Source organism: Cryptomeria japonica, chromosome 9 (assembly GCF_030272615.1).
Source record: "Cryptomeria japonica chromosome 9, Sugi_1.0, whole genome shotgun sequence".
NCBI lineage: Eukaryota > Viridiplantae > Streptophyta > Pinopsida > Cupressales > Cupressaceae > Cryptomeria > Cryptomeria japonica.
The window spans coordinates 242725717-242745457 of record NC_081413.1 but is presented as its reverse complement, the minus strand read 5'-3'; the positions used below and the strand labels follow the sequence as shown (position 1 = coordinate 242745457).

At 36.9% G+C, this 19741-nt stretch overlaps 1 pseudogene; it reads left to right on the top strand.

Annotated features, from left to right (window-relative positions):
• The first annotated feature begins 1056 nt into the window (after positions 1 to 1056).
• LOC131037174 (UNC93-like protein 1) lies at positions 1057 to 2178 on the top strand (annotated as a pseudogene).
• Positions 2179 to 19741: the final 17563 nt, after the last annotated feature.

The window sequence follows — 19741 nt, the reverse complement described above, 5'->3', positions numbered from 1 at the left end:
TCAGTGGGGAGGCTTGATCCGAAGGATAAAATAAATTATCCCCAATACTCCAGAAATAAACACATGGCACCTCAAGAGGAAAATGGTTTAGCAAAAGATATGTTATGAGATTCAAACTCATAACCTCCCTCAACAAACCCACCACTTTCACTGCTAGACCATTCATTTGCATTTACTATTTTATAGAGAGAAGTTGGTTTTACTATATAACCAACCATGCAAAGATAGAATGGAGGCCGACGGGGGTGGAACCCTTGACTATCGGTCTCCCAAAATGGATGGAAACCATTGTGCTATATATAGCACTTGATTTATAAGCGGCCCATATTAAATTTAAACAATGTGAATCCCACCAATCCCTATTTTAAAGGGGATATTGGTTAAATAAACCCCCTAATTACTAATGGTGCCAAATTCATAAGAATGAAAAGGAGTTATACACGGGAAATAATTTGTTGTAAAGGGTTATTTATGGGGGTTGGTGGTTTTAGTCTATTTTAGACTTATTTTATGTATAAAAGGGGGGTAGTAGGCCTTTTGGAGGTATCCAGGTGATGAGAAGGAGATTATGAACTTGAAGGCTTGTTGATTATTCCTACACATTGGAGAATAATTTTGCCATTGTGCTTGAAGGGAATATCTTGTAACACTTGTAATTGATTTTGGAGCTAATCAGATCGGTCCCCCTATTGGAGCAGGACCCGGAGACGTAGTCTGACCCGCAGACGAACTCTGTTATCAATTGTGTTTTGTCTTCTATCTTTCTACTCTCTTTCTTTCAGTTCATTACCTTTATTATGCTTTGTTCATTTAAGCATTATTATGTTAATTCACTCAAATTAAAGCTTTGAATTAACTTGTGTAATATTGTTAAGTATTTGTCTGTAATTGTCATAGATCCTAATCAAATCATCTGTTCTTGTAGCTAGGTGTTTTGAAGATTTGATATCAGTCATGGGTGTGTCTGATGAAGGGAAATCATCTAAAGAGTTTCCTAGTAGAAGGTTTCTCTATAATTCCCCTGTTGTTTAGATCATTCTGATTGGTTTGATCTGCTTCTACTGTCCTGGCATGTTCAATGCTCTCACATGTATGGGAGGTGGAGGACAGGTGAACCCAGATGCAGCCAACATAGCCAATACTACTCTTTACACAACATTTGCAGTGTTTGGCATACTGGGTGGGGGGATTTACAACCTGCTAGGGCCTCATCTGACCCTGTTTGCAGGATGATCCACCTATGTGCTCTATGCTAGATCATTTCTCTATTACAATAATCACCAACATCAATTATTTGCTATAATTGCAGGGGGGTTTTGAGTATTGGAGCAGGACTACTATGGGCAGGCCAAGGTGCCATCATGACTTCATACCCTAGTGAACACAAGAAGTGCAAATACATATCCTTATTTTGGAGTATTTTCAATCTGGGAGGTGTGATTGGAGGTTTCATCCCCTTTCTATCAAATTACCACAAGGAAGTAGGGAATGTGTGTTAGCGTGATTTTTGCATCCAATTTGCATGATCCTCTCTCACTCTCTGTGAATGATGGACCACTTGCATGATCCTCTCCATTATCTCCAAGAATAGTGGATCTATTTTCCATGCAAACTATAGATCAATAAGTTTAACTAAGCATCTTTCACTGCTAATTTCATATTTTTGTGCTGTAGCTTTTTTCTATAAATCATGCTTTTGCATAATGTAAAAACATAATGAATTAATAGAGTTACATTTTTTCTCCTGCAAGTTTTGTTTTCTCTTTCTTAGCTAGATCTGTATTTTTGCTTTGCAGAAATCTTAACAATGTGAATGATGCAACATACATTGGATTCATGTGCTTCATGCTTGTTGGTACTTTTCTGACATGGTCCTTGCCTCCACCCCACAAAGTAGTCAGGAATGATGGAACTAAGGTGACACTGATAAAGTATTCCAATCCCAGAACTGAATTCCTCGAGGTTCTCAAGTTGTTTTTGAATTGGAAGATGCTGTTGCTAGTTCCTCCTTCTTGGGCTAGTAATTTCTTTTACACCTACCAATTCAATAATGTTAATGGTAAGCTTTTCACAATAAGAACAAAGGGATTCAACAATATATTTTACTGGTGTGCTCAAATGTTGGGATCTGTGGGAATCCATTACCAAGTTTTGATTTTCCTCCTTGTTAAAAAATAAAAAAATAGTAAACAGTTGGACTATGGTTAGCAATTTTTAATTTAAATAAATTTATTAAATTTATTTAATTAAATTAGTAGAATGAGTTGAAATGAATTAATTAAATGTAAATTTAATTAATAGAGGAACATTAGTACAGTAGACAAATATTAAATATTTATTTAATTTAGTGGACAAATTTATGTGTCCCGTCCTTCAAATGACATATGTATAGGCCTAATATGTACATACTTAGATTGTCCAAAATTAGGATATTAAATAGACAAAATTTTGTAATATAAGTATTAAAATAAATTACATATTTAAAAAGTACAAATAAAATCCTAAATTTCGTACTTTTACAACATGTTCGTGTTTCATGTAAATGTTTCTAATTTTCATCCCAACTCTGTTAAGCTTTTACTTAAGGAAAAAAATTCTACCTTTTTTTTCCAAAAGGTGGGCTCAAATTCTTTCACTTATTGTTTGACAACCAACAAATATTGGACATCATTTTTAAAAACCATCTAACCCTCTTATAACCTCCTACATGCAAGAAAATGAAGATCAAATGCAATGAAGAGGAATAAAAATAACAAAACACTTTATATTTCATTGTTTTCTTCAATTGTGATATTATAATTACTTTTAGTAGAGTCATTTTCATATCCTAATTTTGGAAAATTTTGATTGTGCATTTTAAATAAATGCACAATAAATGGATAGATGTATAGGCCTAATATGTACGTACTTAGATTGTCAAAAATTAGGATATGAAATAAACAAAAAAATTTCATCTAAGTATTAAAATAAATTACATATTTAAAAAGTAAAAATAAAATTCTACATTTCATACTTTTACACCATGTTCATGTTTTGTGTAAGTGTTTCTAATTTTCATCCCAACTACGTCAAGCTTTTAGTTAAGGAGAAAAATTCTACATTTTTTCCCAAAAAGTGGGCTCAAATTTTTTCACTTATTGTTTGACAACCAACTAATATTAGACAATATTTTAAAAAACCATCTAACCCTCTTATAACCTTGTACGTGCAAGAAAAAGAAGATCAAATGCCATGAAGAGGAATAAAAAGAACAAAACACTTTATATTTCATGGTTTTCTTCAATCGTGAAATTATAATTACTCTCGATAGAGTCATTTTCATTTTCATTACCTACACCTAACAATAATTGTTTTCCATGACCATGAAAAAATCATTGGAGAAAATGGAATGAGCACTTTCATAAAATAACAATTTCACTAAAATTAATTTTCTACTTAGTTTGGAGGTCCTCTCTTCAAGTTCAAGTCACCTATGAGACAAGACAAAATAGCCCACACATGTCTCTAACCAAAATATAGTTTTTGTTGCTTCATAACCCACTAAAAAGAAATAGAATCTCATAGATAGTGCATAAGACATTTCTAAATGATTAATAATGGCAACATGACCCCAATGATTCAATAAATATAATTCAATTTATGAATCATCTTACATAACAAGGAAGATTTTGGTCCCCATAATATTAGGGACTCACCAAGTAATGAACTCCTTTCACACAACCTATTTGAGACTCACCTTAAAATTATTTAGCAGCAAGCCTTTGTAAATCTCACTTGTCCTACAAATTGATATGGACCAAGACTCATTCATATATTGATTTTCGAAAATCAATAAATCATGAAAATTGAAAGAAAAACTATTTGCACAAATCTTAGAAGGCTTCAACTAAACCTTATAATTATTACCCATATAAGAGTGAAATCCCTAGATATAAGAACCAACATAAGAGTTTGACATATATTTCGCTTTTCTTTTTATTGATCATTTTAAGAATGAAACTCTTGCATTTTTTTTTTTATCTCACACTCTTTTTTCAATAATTGTCCACCCAATAATGAGAGAAAATATTGCCCATTAATACTAATTAACTTTTTGAATCTTGAAATATAAAACAAAATGAATTTAAAATTATAATATGAAATATTTTTTGTTGAAACTTAACCTACATTATTTTTTCCTCTTAAAATAAACACGTCTCACATATATAAAAAATATCAACAATAATATCATCGCAAAATTTAATTAAATCGCATCTATCATGATTACATCTTTAAACTTTATGTTAATCCAAATTATAACCTTGATTACTTATTAGTATTTAATTCAACTCTTATTGTAAACACCTCAAACAAATGATCATAGGTAATTGACAACCCCCAAACTAAAATCATTACTTAAAATAACTTTAATTTTTTATTTAAAAAAACAAACATAACACCACTTTTCTTACCCACTACTTAAATTTTGATTAAAAAAAGTTGTGTTGGATCCCTCTCATCATGAGAGTCACCCTTCACCATACAAGCAATTTATTTCTTTATAGTTCTCAACAAATTAAAAGTTTTAAACAAATTAAATATATTAGTTGATGCCTAATGCCTTTCCTTTTCACGATCCATTAACTCTCACTTTCCTCCCAAGCCATAACTTAGTGCGCATAATGATGAGAAGCATAACTTAGATATTTTGATTATTTTAGAATGCCAATTATTTTCTTTCCATGTAAAAAAATCTATGATAGGTTTTACATAAATTGCAATAAAAAACTTAGTTTATATTTATAATAGTCAATAATATAAATTTGAATTTAATTTTTGTCGTTGATTAATAAAAAATAGGAAATTATATATTTGATTTTAGTTTTAATGTTTTATTGTTAAACAAGTATAGAATTATATAATTAAATTGAATTTTAATGTTTTAGATTCATGATTATGAAATTGAGCTTGGTAAATTGTAAAACAAAAAAAATGTTCTAGGATAGAAATGGTGGATATAAGAAAATTTCTTGTGAATGAGTGATATTGGCATTAGAACAAAATGAATTGTGAGATAAATTCAATCAATAATGTCACTTAAAGACTTATTATTACACATAGGAAATATTGACCGGGCATAAAATATAATAAAAAAGGGCATGGTTATATAATTTTCACCATTATACTTTGCCTCCACTTTCATGTACATGTGAATTGTTATGATACTAATATGATACATTACTAAGTATATATTGTATATTTCTAAGTTTAATATAGATAATCACTTGTGGAATTCTCAACCCAAACATAAATATTGCACAATACACTAATACCTCATAATTAGGATGAAGAGGCATGTCCTTACATAATTAGGCCAATAAATAAGAAAGGGAAATCTCACTTGTATGTTCATATCATCAAATATTGAATTTCTATATTAAAATTTGATTATCAAAGATCACCCCCTCATAGTAGTATTCTATATTATTGATTATTTTAAAGGTGAAGCCTGGTTTTTTATGGAAAATTGTTTTTGAAAAAGTTAGTAATGATATTTGTTAAGTAATATATGTTGCTTTTCTTTTCTTGCAACCCTCATTTCTAAGATAAGTTACAATGTCTAAACCAAGGGATCTGCTTTTAACTTGTCAACGAATATCTTGGTTGATCACCAAGAATGGCTTCGCGGTTTCCTTCACTTGCCTCGATCTGCTCAAACAGTGTAAGCTTGATCTCGATTGTTCTCCTCACCTCGAGCCACAAACCTCTGCTGTGAATCCCATGAATCTCATAGTCGACATAAATGTTGACTTGTCACCATCTACCTCACCGCTTGACACTTCACCAACCTATGCATGCATGCCACTTCAACTCCACGTGGCCTCTATGTCGGCATCCACCTTTACTGGATCATCTGTGTAGGTGTGGATAGGATCACCGACCAACTCCATTACCGGGTTCATCTACTGGTTTACTAATCTTGTCGGTTAAACCCTTAACTAGTCTGTCATCAACCTTGCACTATGCCTCTCTTCCGGTGGAACACTCAACTGGTCAGCACTCTTGCTAACTTGCCTTATGCACATCTTCATCAAATGGGAGTCTTCTGCATCTGCACTTTGTTGCATTACCAGTGGACTCACATGCCGATAAACCCCTTTGATGACACCATGTCATCAACCTTCAATTGTTTCCATCTGAGGCATCTGCATGCTAGTTGCACTCTCTATCTGCAACTGCTCAACCTTGCCTTCTTCATCATTAGACCAAACATCATCTCAACCAGATTTTCAAAGTGACAAACCCATCACTCTTCATCTATCCCAACAACTCATCATGCCTTCTTAGTTGGTCCAGTGCATATCCCTAATTTCATGCACTTGAAGCATCCTTTTGTTATTCACCAGTAGATCCGGTGTGAGCCTTCAAACACCTACCCTTACCACTTTTGTCTTATCTCATAGAACTATGATGCACACTTTTCATAATAGGAGATAAGCTCCACTTACTGGTGGCAGTGGATCCTTGTCATCTGCATCCTGTAGTGCACTCATGTGGCTTCCCTGTTTGTGCAACATATCTTCAAATAGGCACGTGATCTAGTTGGGCACGCTCAGTCATCTCTTCGCATGGTGACTACATCTTTATCTGGTGGGAGTCCTGATGTTTTGCATCCACACAACATACCGGTGATCTGTACATCCTTATCCTCCTATATTGATGTGATTTAGGTAACATTTTGCCTCTTCATCACAATCAACATCCAAGTATCTTGCTTACCCTTCTTGTACACTGGTCATAAGCTTGCTGGTTGGCAACTGCTTACTGTCAACACATCACTTACAAGTTGACATACTCTCCTTACCGGTGATAGACTATGTCGGTAACCTTTCCATTTCTTCAACACAAGTCAAACACTAACTTGTGTACTGATGACTCCATTGGTCTTTGTACTAAATGATATTCTCTCCCTTACCTTACTAGTGTTCTGCAACACAAGGTGATATCAAAGATATCACATCTTGTATGCATCAATGACAGTGTTGCACAAACATCTCTTGTACTGATAGCCATCCTATACTAGTTGATATTAATGACAACACAAAGCCAACAATCTCTGCCTTTGGCATTGATGTCAACTCATGTAGTATCTAGTATACTATATAGTCTCTCTTTCCCTTTGTATAATTCATTAATTCTCACACATGTACTATGTGGTATACTACATAATCTTTCTCCCCCTTTGACAACAATGGCAAAGGGAACTGTCAGGGGTTCACTCCTTGTATCTACCGGACACTGACATAAATCTTTCTTCCCTTTTTCTTTACCAGATGCATCTCCTCCTTTAACCTTCATACTTTGTTACATATTCTCAAGTCATAGCTCTTGAGATGGGGGACTCAACTGTCAACTAACACCAATTGAGCATGCAAATCTGATACTAATTATTAAGGCACTCAATTGCAGAAGGGTGTGTCAGCGAATACTACTTACCTGCTAGTCAAACTACATTTTCCCCTATCTTATCCCTTTTTTTTAGAATCAAGTGTGATTGTACTATGAATACAACAAACCAAATGAAAAGTAGACACCCCTAATCATGAAATTCTCCTCAGTATTCCTACAACAATTTTCATCATCTATAGTTTAAGCAGTCAGTACACCCACAAGTTCAAGCATCCCAGTTTAGTATTATGAACCCTTGAACTCCCCCTGAGTCATGCATCTTAGGTCCTCAATGTTGGTCAGGTCCAATACCGAGGCTTTAATAAACTCCATATACCGCTTGAGCTATGCATATGTGATCATCTAATGATCTTTCAGCTCCATTATATCCACCACAAGCTATGACAAGATCTTGGATGTACACAATGCCATACAATATCATCATCAAGTCATAAATCAAACCGGTTAGCCCAAAAACATGCATCCCTACCTGATCAACACCCAGACCAACATATGTCATTCAGGTCTTCATCAACACTACCTGAGACATAAACTCTTAATTCCATGCTACCGGGGCTAATGCAATGATCTCTAACCTCATTGTCTTATATAACTTGCAATTACATGTCAACATTCATACCGGTTTCCTGTACTGGTCCATCATCACTACCAAAGAACCTTCCTATAACTCCTGACATTTTGTGTCACTTTGCATCTGATTCCAACTGTTAATTTATCATCTATTGACACAACAATAGTGATCCATCTTTCATCTATAGGTGTGTTGCCAAGGCTACCACTACACACACATATCATCTCATTTTCTTCCTTCATATTGACAACAGCTTGTTCTTCCATGTGTCCTTCTTCACTGAGGGAGTGAATGATAAGTTCAGTGTATTACTCCCCCTAAGGTCTTGCATCTCCTTTAATCCTTAGGAGATATCACTTGTGCATTGAATGCAAAATGCCGATCCATGGTTGCATCCTCTTGCTTCTTCCTCCATACCTACTTGGTCTCATTCTTCTTCCCATTTTCAGTCTTGGGAGTAGGTTTTACCTTCTTCTGCAGATTGGTCCTTGCTCTATCGGATTCTCCCACATGACCAGGAGCAGTGCTATAGTAGCACACAACATCTATCCCAACCTCATGATTGGGTAACCTTCTCATATAGCGGTTTGGCCATCTTCTTCTAGTCACATTGTTGTGACTGGCAACCAAAACTAGTGGGCCTCTTGATCCTGTAGGGACATTTCTCCTTTGGTTCCATGTAGGTCTATGACTTCCATATGCTATGTATCCATTTCTATGTTGAGCATAGCTTCTATATTGGCTTCCATGTGACTACAAGTCCTTCTTCCTGCATTCATAACTTCTATGGCCTGATCTATTGCGGTTATAACAAATACTATTTGCATAACAGAGCGAAGGGATATGCATGTATCTACTCCTTGACACATTTTTCTCATTTGCATGAAATCTATGAGATCCTATATTATTCCTTTTAGATCCCTTTCTACATTCTTCTGCCCTATGGCCATGACCATTACATGGAAAACAATAACCAAAGAAGGAAAGTTTATGACTTACAAACTTATTTTTCCATGCATGGGGAGATATTACCAGTTTAGTATCTCTATTTCTACTTCTTTGGAGAAAGATCCTAGGTTGTCCAAGCTCTTCTTCTCATCCATCTATTCTCTTCTTTTCCAAAACTTTATTTGTCCTTTGGGTGGTAGCATTTCCTCATCCTCTACCGGTAGGAGGTCTGTTGGCATTTTTGATGATTGATGTTGTGATTGTCATTGATGGACACACTTGATTTGAGATCACTTTTTGTATGTATGAGTTAAATCTCAATGGGTATTTGTTCCAATCGGTATGATGTATTATAGTCTTTAGACTATCGGTGTTTTGCAGAAAGTGTTTACCGATCTCAAGCGGTATGAAGACCCCAAGCAATTCGAGGATCTCAACCAGTATGAAGGAACGAAGTGGCACAACTCATATTTCCCAGTCTTCATTATTGTCAAACTGGCAACCGATATTTTTCTTAAACCAATATTTTGTATGAACTGGTAATACTCTATGATGAGTTACCAACTGGCATTTTGTGATGAGTTACCATCCACCGATTGTTTAGCGGTGTCGACACTTTGGTGGTGCTTTTTGTGTCGTGTTACCAAATATGTCTAGATGCATTGAACCTAGGAAATTGTATTGTAATCCTTTTAGACCGACATGAAATTAGATTCCTTTATAAGGACATCATGTCTAGGGTTTAAGGTGGTTGATGATTTTTTGTAAGTGTGAATATAGAAGAGAAGTTCAGGTCTACGAGAAGAGGAAGAGTGTGAATGTGTTGAAGACTGAAGTAATGCTGGATTGCATTAGGAATGAGCTATCAAGGATCTAACCAAGCAATCTGTGCTATTTGCTAGATCACTCACTTGTTGATTACTCACATCTTCGACAAGTCTGAAGCCCTTAATTGGGTAGGCCCAAAAAGCCTTTTGTAAATCCTGTAACAAGGTGGTTCACATCTGTGGATCTAAAATCCTCTAGCAAAGTAGTCTTTAATCGGACTTATCTCCTAACAAAGATTGAGATTCCTAACAGGATCTATTTTGGTAAAAAACATTGTATAACCTTAACCGGTCTGACCTTAACTAATCTGGTTCCTATTCTGCAGATAGTTACTTGTGAGTTTCATCTCACCATGGTTTTTCCCATTTGGGTTTCCATGTCAAAATATCTTGTGTTATGGTGTTTGTGCTTCTGTGAGTGAATGCATTATTTTCTATTTGGTTTGCATGTGTGCTAACCGGTTTGTTTGCTAAACTAGTTTACCAATTTACAACTAGACTAGTAAAGTGTTTAAGTACAATAATTTTTGGCATACTAATTCACCCCCCCTCTTAGTATTCATCAATTGGTATCAGAGCCAACCTTTCTATAAGTCTAACCACTTGGAAAGAGATATGGGGGAATACACTATTAGGGAACTTACTCATCAACTCACTCAATCTAAGCAAACCTATGATGATCTTATGGTCAAATATAAGGCCTCTCAGGAAAAAAGGAGAGAACATGCTGAAAAACTGATGGAGCTATCTAAAAATAGTTCCTTTGATGAAGCGGACATGGAAGCCCTAATTCAAGAAGTAGAAAAACTGAATGAATCCAATTCCAACCTGAGAAAAGAGTTGGAAGGACTGACTATCCAAATGTGTCAAGAGCTTGAGAACTAGAGGAAAGCTGAAGATCTGGTAAAAGACAAAGATCATGAAATCTCCAAGCTGAAGCAAGAGATCAATGCACTTACCGCTCACCTTCATGAAAGAAAAATGGAAAAGGAAGACATGCAAGGAGAACTAAACATAGCCATCTCTGAGAATGTAAACTTGATGGAAACAAATACTGCTATTTCCAAAGAACTCTCTGAGTCAAAGGAAATACTTGCTAAGTTCAACAAGAGTACTATTGAGCTTGAGAAAAATCTTGAATCAGCCAAACCTATCAAGAATACTGATGGACTTGGTTACTCTGGTCATGAGGAAGGTGAGACCTCTGGAACAAAAGATGGAGCATCAAAGAAACAACTAACATCAAAGGATAAAGGTAAGCAAAATTTCAAACCTGTTTGCTTTAATTGTCTTAAAGAAGGACATACTGCTAATGTGTGTAGGAGAAAAGCCTACAATAATTTTCCTTACTTTATAAACAATGTACCTAGATCAATAAGTTCAATGGTAATTGTTATGCATGCAACAAGTTTGGGCATAGAGCATCTGAATGTAGGTCTGTTATGAACAACACTGGAAGATATCCTTAGAGGACTCAAGGAGTTGGTCCGGAACCTTTTGTGAACTGGAATCTTAACCAATTTAATACCTTTAATCATCAGTCAGGAAGTGGTGGCTATCAAGCAGCAACCGGATGGAGAGAAAACTGTTTGATCTGTCATTGTCATGGTCACACTGCTACAACATGCAGGAGGAAGAACAATAACATGAATAATGGACCTTGGAGAGCACCTGGAATGGTCTGCTATCATTGCAACAAACTGGGTCACATTGCCAGATTCTGCAGAATAAGAAAGAACATATTGGATGACATACGAGTCACTCCAGAAGGAAAGATTGATATTGAAACTATTCAAGTGGATATGAACAAAACCTGGAAAAAGAAACTAGTGGTGTTGCAAGAAGAACCGATCTCTGCACCTAGTGTTGAAATATTGGAACTGACAAACTAAGCATCATAAAAGCTTAGGGGGAGCAAACAGTGAAATAATTTGAATCCTCGGTTGACACTGGTAAAAGACCTAAACCATCATGAGATACTTGTCAATCGACAGAAGACCAGAAATGGTAAAAGGTAAATTAGGGTTTACACCCTAATAGTGGAGCATTTATTATGGTAGGTGGAGAACCTATTTAAAAGGAATTTTCAAATCATTTCACTTATCATTTTTCGAGCAAAGAAGTTTTTTCAAGTGCAGAGCAAAGAAAAATGATTTACACTGCGATTCAAAGAATTTATCAAAATCCTGAAGAAGAATCTGAAGCTAACATCTTTTGAAGGAGTGTAGAATGCAAAGCGGTATTTCAATAACTGAAGGAGTGAAGCATAGTTCAAATTGCGAAGCCATAAATTTTGATCTATGAAGGCATTTTTTATAATTCTCCATTTATCATGGCTTCCGCATCACATGATAGCTCTAGTGCACCCGTTGATTCTATGGACCTCATTAAACAAAAGTTGAAATACAATGCCCTGTCTCAAGTACCTGCTGGTGTTATAGTAGAAGGCATTTGAGATTACATAGACTGCAAAATCGAAGACCTAGGGTCTCTTGTGATCCATTCCCAGCTGAGCCTGTTCTGTGGAAAGGATAAGAAGATTAAACCGGAATTCAGCATTCTGGAAAGGAAGAAACTTCACAATGCAGTTTACTTTCTTAAAGAATTTTCAGATGATCACATTCGCATTATTCTAAGCAGAGTACACGATGATAAGATGTACCTAGAGCGGATGCATGATATCACACTAGAAGCGATTCATGCCGTCACCGGTTTCTATAACATAGGGGAAATGCCAGCCCTAAGGAAGGTCAACAAGACTGTAATGTCCAAGCTCACCGGTTCAGTGAGCGACTCACGTGGAATGACCATCAACTCAATCAAGGACTATCTGGTCAAGTATGCCTACATGGTGATAGGTTACCAGACGTTATCTGCTAGCAGAATTAATTCTGTCTCTGCTGCAGTGGTAAATGTCGCTTACAAGATGATCAAGGAAGATGCATCGTTTGATCTGTGCACTTGTATGCAAAGACAACTTCTATTGAATCTTAATTCGATCAAACAGGACAATGCAGTGAGATTTAAGTTTAGACAACTACTAGTTGGGTTGTTCTTTTACTTCTAACGCTACTTTCTAGGAGTAGGTGACATTTAGTGGTCTGCCGACCAACTGGTGACAAAACAAATCAAGGAAAGCTTACAAGCGGTTGGAACCGGCTATCTGGAAGTGCTGAACAAATACTTTGATGAGTTCAGATGCAAGATGAGCTAAAGGATAAGATTATATAGTGATATAGTCAAAAAGTATGAGGAAGACATCTGCTTCACCATCAAAGTGGATGAGTGCATAATGGAGGCTGTGGAACCTAGACAGGAAGAAGTGGAGCCTATGGGCTATAAGGTAATGAATGATATGTTGGACAGGTATGCTTTTACCCTAATTGCCTCACCCCTTGATCTTAAGGCAAAGAGAACCGACACCTATTTGGAAAGGATTACACTGGTTGTAGAACCCTCAGATAAGAAAGGAAAGGTAGTGCCTTCAACATCGACACGGGTTACTGCAGCCAGTCCCAAACTGACCAAGTGGTCACCAGCTAAGAAGAAACCAGAAGCTGCACCTGCCAAAGTCTTTGAGAGGAAGCGGAAGACGAAAATAAATACACCGGACTGAGAAGAAACTATGTCAGAAGAACTGCCTAAGAAGACTAGGCAAACAAGGAAAAAGACAAAGAATGAACCAGCATCATCTGCACCGGAAGAAGTTGAACAGGAAATCATTAAGTATTTGTGTGTAAATGACTGGTCACCTTCATAAATTAGATCTGAGACACCAAATTCTTTGTATAATTCTTTAGACAACAAATGGCGCATTTCCATAGAAAAGGAACAGGAAATGAGGGAGGAAATATTTGCTCAACATTTTCCTGATGCATCAAATTCAGAACTTTTCAAAGTTATGAATAAATACAAAGGCCTCTTCTTCATGAGAAGAAGAAGACTCCTATTACTAGAAGGAAAGGATCATGAAGTGATAAAAGATACACATACTCATGCTCAAGAAGATCTAAAGATGCATCAATTGGCTGAAGCCAATAGGAAAGCTGAGCAAGAACCAGAAACTAGCAAACCGAATGAGGTATATAATAGTGAAGGAGAACCAGTCACAGAACAAATGGACCCCATTGATGTTGATGCCTTAGATGGTGAAAATGTTACTCAGGGTACACCATCAGAAGGAACAAGACAAGAGAAGTAGGCAGAAGAAGAAACGAAGCAAGAAGATAAGCAAAAAGAAGATGAAAAGAGGAAAGAGGAAGAGGATAAGAGAAAAGAGGAGAAAAAGAAGAAAGAGGAAGAGGATAAAAGAAAAGAAGAGAAGGAGAGAAGAGAAGAGGAAAATAAGAAACAAGAGGAAGAGAAGAAGAAGAAGGAAGAGGGAAAGAAAGAAGAGGAGAAGCGAAAAGAGGAAGAGAAGAAACATGAAGAGGAGAAGAGGAAGAAGGAAGAGGAGAAGAAGAAGGATGAAGAAGAGAAGAAGCAAAAAGAAGAAGAGAAGAGACAAGAAGAAGAGAAAAGAAAGAAAGAAGAAGAGGACAAGAGGAAGGCTCAAGAAGATAAGCAAAAAGCCAAGGACAAGGAAGCAACGGTAAGGAGAACACAGGTGGAGACCCCAATGGCAACTGGTAGTCAGACTAAACCAAGTGACATTAATAGTCCCATTGACCTCTAGTCCGGACATGAATCAGAGTTGCTGCAGAGCATTAAGGTTGCTCAAGAATGCCTAGAAGTGATAAGGAGGAAAAAGGAGCAAGATCTGATCCAAGCTGTGGTGGACACTCTTACTGGTTTGATACCCGGTACAAACCTTCCTATTACCGATTCCTCACTTGCATAATTGAAGCTCCTATGCACAGTTGTAGATGACCAGGTGCAAATCTTGGAAGAGGTTGTAGAAGAAAATGCCAAGAAGGAACACCAAAAGGCTCTGGACACTGCCTTGGTGAGAAAGTTAATAGAGCTCCAGTCTGATCTTTAGAAAGCACAGAAGGATATTAGAGATGCAATGGATGAGGGTAATCTACTACTTAGCAAGATTTGCCAACCTCATTTATACTGTGATGATGTGCTCACTCAGAAGGACAAACTGTAAACTAATATACAGTCATTTATTAGCATATTCAAGATGCCATATGACTCCTTCTCCACATATGGACAAACTACTCACCAGTTTCAACTTCAGTCTGCAAGACTAGAGGCAGAGATAAGCAACTGGACATGAAATTTGCAGGAACTTCAATTGGTCCTACTGCCAAGACTGCAAATTCTCTAGAAATGCTATCTAAATCTTGATGCCCTAACGGTCACTCAAGAGATGAGCACGATAGATGCCATGGAAGAATAGGTCTCCCAGATGCAGACAGAGAAAGAGGTGGCTACCTCCCTACTTGACTCATGGTCCTTATCCATGAAGCAATTTTTGCAAGACTTTAAATCATTTTTTGACAAGTTTTACTCTTTACTATCATAAACACTTATTATTTTAATACTCGTGAAACAGGGGTTAGTCTACAATGTTTTTATCATTGTGGGCAAAGGGGGAGAACTATATAAATTTTGATATTTTGATGTATACTTTCATGTTATTTCTGATAAAGAGTAGTATACATTGTATTTTCTGCAAAAGGAATAGTGCATATGCTTAGGGGGAGTAATTTTGATTTTGGCATAATTTTGTTGTAAAACACTTAGATGTCAAAATTTTCCTAAGTGTTACCATCAATGCCAAAGGGGGAGATTGTTGGCATTTTTGATGATTGATGTTGTGATTGTCATTGATGGACACACACTTGATTTGAGATCACTTTTTGTATGTATGAGTTAAAGCTCAACCGGTATTTGTTCCAACCGGTATGATGTATTATAGTCTTTAGACTATCAGTGTTTTGCAGAAATTGTTTACCGATCTCAAGCAGTATGAAGACCCCAAGTGGTTTGAGGATCTCAAGCGGTACGAAGGAATGAAGTGGCACAACTCATATTTCCCAATCTTCATTATTGTCAAATTGGCAACCGGTATTTTTCTTAAACTGGCATTTTGTATGAACCAGTAATACTTTGTGATGATTTACCAATTGGCATTTTGTGATGAGTTACCATCCACTGATTGTTTAGCAATGTCGACACTTTGGCAGTGCTTTTTGTGTCATGTTACCAAATATGTCTAGATGGATTGAACCTAGGAAATTGTATTGTAATCCTATTGGACCGACATGAAATCAGATTCCTTTATAAGGACATCATGTCTAGGGTTTTAGGTTGTTGCTAGGGTTTAAGGTGGTTGATGAGTTTTTATAAGTGTGAATATAGAAGAGAAGTTTAGGTTTGCTAGAAGAGGCAGAGTGTGAATGTGTTTAAGACTATAGTAATGTTGGAATGCATTAGGAATGAGCTATCAAGGATCTAACCAAGCAATCTGTGCTATTTGCTAGATCACTCACTTGTTGATTACTCACATCTTCGACAAGTTTGAAGACCTTAACTGGGTAGGCCCAAAAAGTATTTTGTAAATCCTATAACAAGATGGTTCACATCTGTGGATCTAAAATCCTCTAGCAAGGTAGTCTTTAATCGGTTTTATCTCCTAACAGAGATTGAGATTCCTAATAGGATCTGTTCTGGTAAAGAACATTGTATAACCTTAACCAGTCTGACCTTAACCGGTCTGGTTCCTATTCTGCAGATAGTTACTTGTGTTATGGTGTTTGTTCTTCTATGAGTGAATACATTATTTGCTATTTGGTTTGCATGTGTGCTAACCGGTTTGTTTGCTAAACTATTTTACCGGTTTACTGCTAGACTTGTAAAGTGTTTAAGTACAGTAATTTTTGGCATACTAATTCACCCCCTCTCTTAGTATTCATCAAGGTCTTCTTTGTTGTCTTCTAATGTTCCTACTTCTAGTGAAGATGTCTTCTCCCATCTTCCCTTTTTCTTTGGGATCTGCATTGTTCCTCCTTGTAGCATCGATCCTCATATTTTTCTGGATGTCTTCACCGGTTGTGGTTAAATCAATCTTCTTTTGGGGAGCATTCCGGAGAGTGAAGGTATGTCTCTTGTTCTCTCCGTTTGAGGAGACAAACAAAATGTCATTGTGGGGGAGACTCTTGCTAGTGGAGAATTCACCGGAACCACTTCCTAATCCTTTAGTGTCCTTGGCATGCTTTTTCTTTTTCAACATTTTGTCCAAGGCATCACTGCTGCCATCAAATCAGATTCTCACCTTGAGCCCATCTTGACATTTCTCAAGGTCATTTTAGAGAATCTCCATTTCTCCAGCCAGATGTTGATATTCTTTATCTTTTACTTCTAGTTCAAATGCTAGATCATTACATCGACACTCCTTAGTGCTTTCTTGTTGAGTCTTCAACTCCGAGATACACTTATTAGATTCTTCAAGGCATATGATCAGCCGGTTCTGCTCAACAATAACAACATTCTAGAATATCTTGTATTCATTTCTTACTCTATTGAGCTCTTCAAGTGCATTTACAAGATCACCTTCAAGATCAATTTCTTCTTCCTCTTCTTCTTCACCTTCACTATCACTGCCAAACACATCTTACTGGTAGGAATGATCTGCATGATCATTCTCAGATGTGTGCCTCTCATCTTCTTATTCTTGAGCCATGAAGAGGTGGGTTCCTTCATCATAATTGCTACGGTTGGTAGCAGATCTGCCTTCATCATCTGTAGATAAATGAGATGCATTTCTCATTTGATCTTTACAGACTAGTTCTATAGTAGTAGGCTCATTTCCATAGAGCTTCTTTAGTCTTTCCCATAATATTTTTGTTGATCTGCATCTATCCACCTATGAGGAGATATCATTTGATAACCCATAGATTATTGCATTCATTCCTACATCATTGCACTGGTTTCTTCTTTCTTCATCAGAAATGGTGAGAGGGATGAGTTTACTAGGGTAGCCATTTACAATAGACATCCACACATCAAACCCTAGGGAGGACAAGTAGACTTCCATTCTGCAACTCCAAATGGAATAGTTTGAACCATCAAATACTAGAGTAGGGATTGACACTAAATAGACCATTGCGTCCTTAAGCCAGAATCTACCCAAGCTAGAGAAAGCTTATCAACCAACAACCTAGGGCTCTGATACCAATTGTTAGATACAATGTACCCCTGAGAGGGGGGTGAATGAGTGGTTTTCAATCTTTTCCCTTTAACTATCCTATTTGTGTATGAAAGTTATGAGATCTAATAGAAAGAAGACTTACCGGTTAGATTGGAGACTAACACAAATGCACTCACACATAAAGGGGACATCACATAGCACCAACATATACGAGGAAAACCCAAGATGGGAAAAAATTTGGTGAGAAATGTTGTTGAAGTCTATTGCTCCAATATAGCCTCACAATTAATCTCTTATTACAATGTTTAGGGCACCAACCCCTTATTTAGGGCACCAACTCAAGAAGCACCACCCCAAGGAGTGCCAACCCCTAATTTTAAGGCACCAACCCAAGGAGCACCAACCCCTGCACTGAGCTATAACTCTGTGATCTAAATGAGTATATTTAAATACAAAAGTAATAGTCTTGTTACAAATGGGTTTTGTAACTCTTCTGCAAATCTCTCTGTTGGATATTCTATCCGGTGCACTGTCAGTTCTCTGGTAACCCTCACACTACTACAACCTTACTCTTTGCTGCACTCTTGCCGATTCAGCCTCTTCTCCTTCTCTGTTGGTTCTAATATCTATCGGTTCTTCACTTTACTGGTCCTCTCTTCTCTCTACTACACCACTCCTCTCCATCGGTACTACACTATGTTGGTTTTATCCCTACCTTCTCTGTAGTCTTTTGCACTTCTTCTTTGCTGGTATGGCCACTACCGGTTCACTCCTCATCAGACTCAATGGTTGACTGCTGGTAGCTTCAGTCATACTAGTTGAACCCTTCAACCTGATTCTCCCTCACACTCAGTCTCTTCTTCTTCTTCTTATTGATGAGCACTTGACTGATTTCTTCTCACATACAACAATACTCTCTCATCCAGTGGTAGGCTTCAATAATTTTGTCTTGCATATTTATAACTTGGTTTTCCTGCCAAAATCCAATTCAAATTTTAAGCGGTTAGGGTTTCCTCATTAACCTCAAGGAAAACCAAATCTAATCATATCTCGTGAGATCTGATCACCTTGATTGATAAAATGTAACTCATCAGTCAATCCTGCCATTGTCGTGCCTTCTTGATCACTCCTTTTTTTTATCAATCTTCTTTTAACCTATTAGTGGATATCTTAGTTGATCACCAAGAATGGGTTCATGGTTTCCTTCACCTTCCTTGATCTACTCAATTAGCCTGAGCTAGATCTCAGTTGTCCTCTTGACATCAAGCCACAAACCTCTGTTGTGCATCCCATGAATCTCAAAGTCAACATAAATGTCGACCTGTCACCATCTACCTTGCCAATTGACACTTCACCAACTTAACATTCCAGCCTATGCATGCATGCCACTTCATCTCCACATGGCCTCTATGTCAGCATCCACCTTTGTTGGATCATTTGTTACGATATGGATAGGGTCACCGACCAACTCCATTACCAAGTTCATCTACCGACTTACTAACCCTGCCGATTAAACCCTTAACCGGTCTATCATCAACCTTGCACTATGCTTCTATTCTGGTGGAACACTCAACTGGTCAACACTCTTTCTAACCTACCTTATATAAATCTTCATTAGATGGGAGCCTTCTAGATTTGCACTTTGTTTCATTATCAATGGATTCACATGCCGCTAAACACCTTTGATGACACCATATCATCAACCTTCAACTATTTCCATCTAAGGCATTTGCATGCTAGTTGCACTCTCTATCTACAGTTTCTCAACCTTTCCTTCTTCATCATCAGACCGAACATCATCTCAACCGGTTTGTCAAAGTGACAAACCCATCACTCTTCATATGT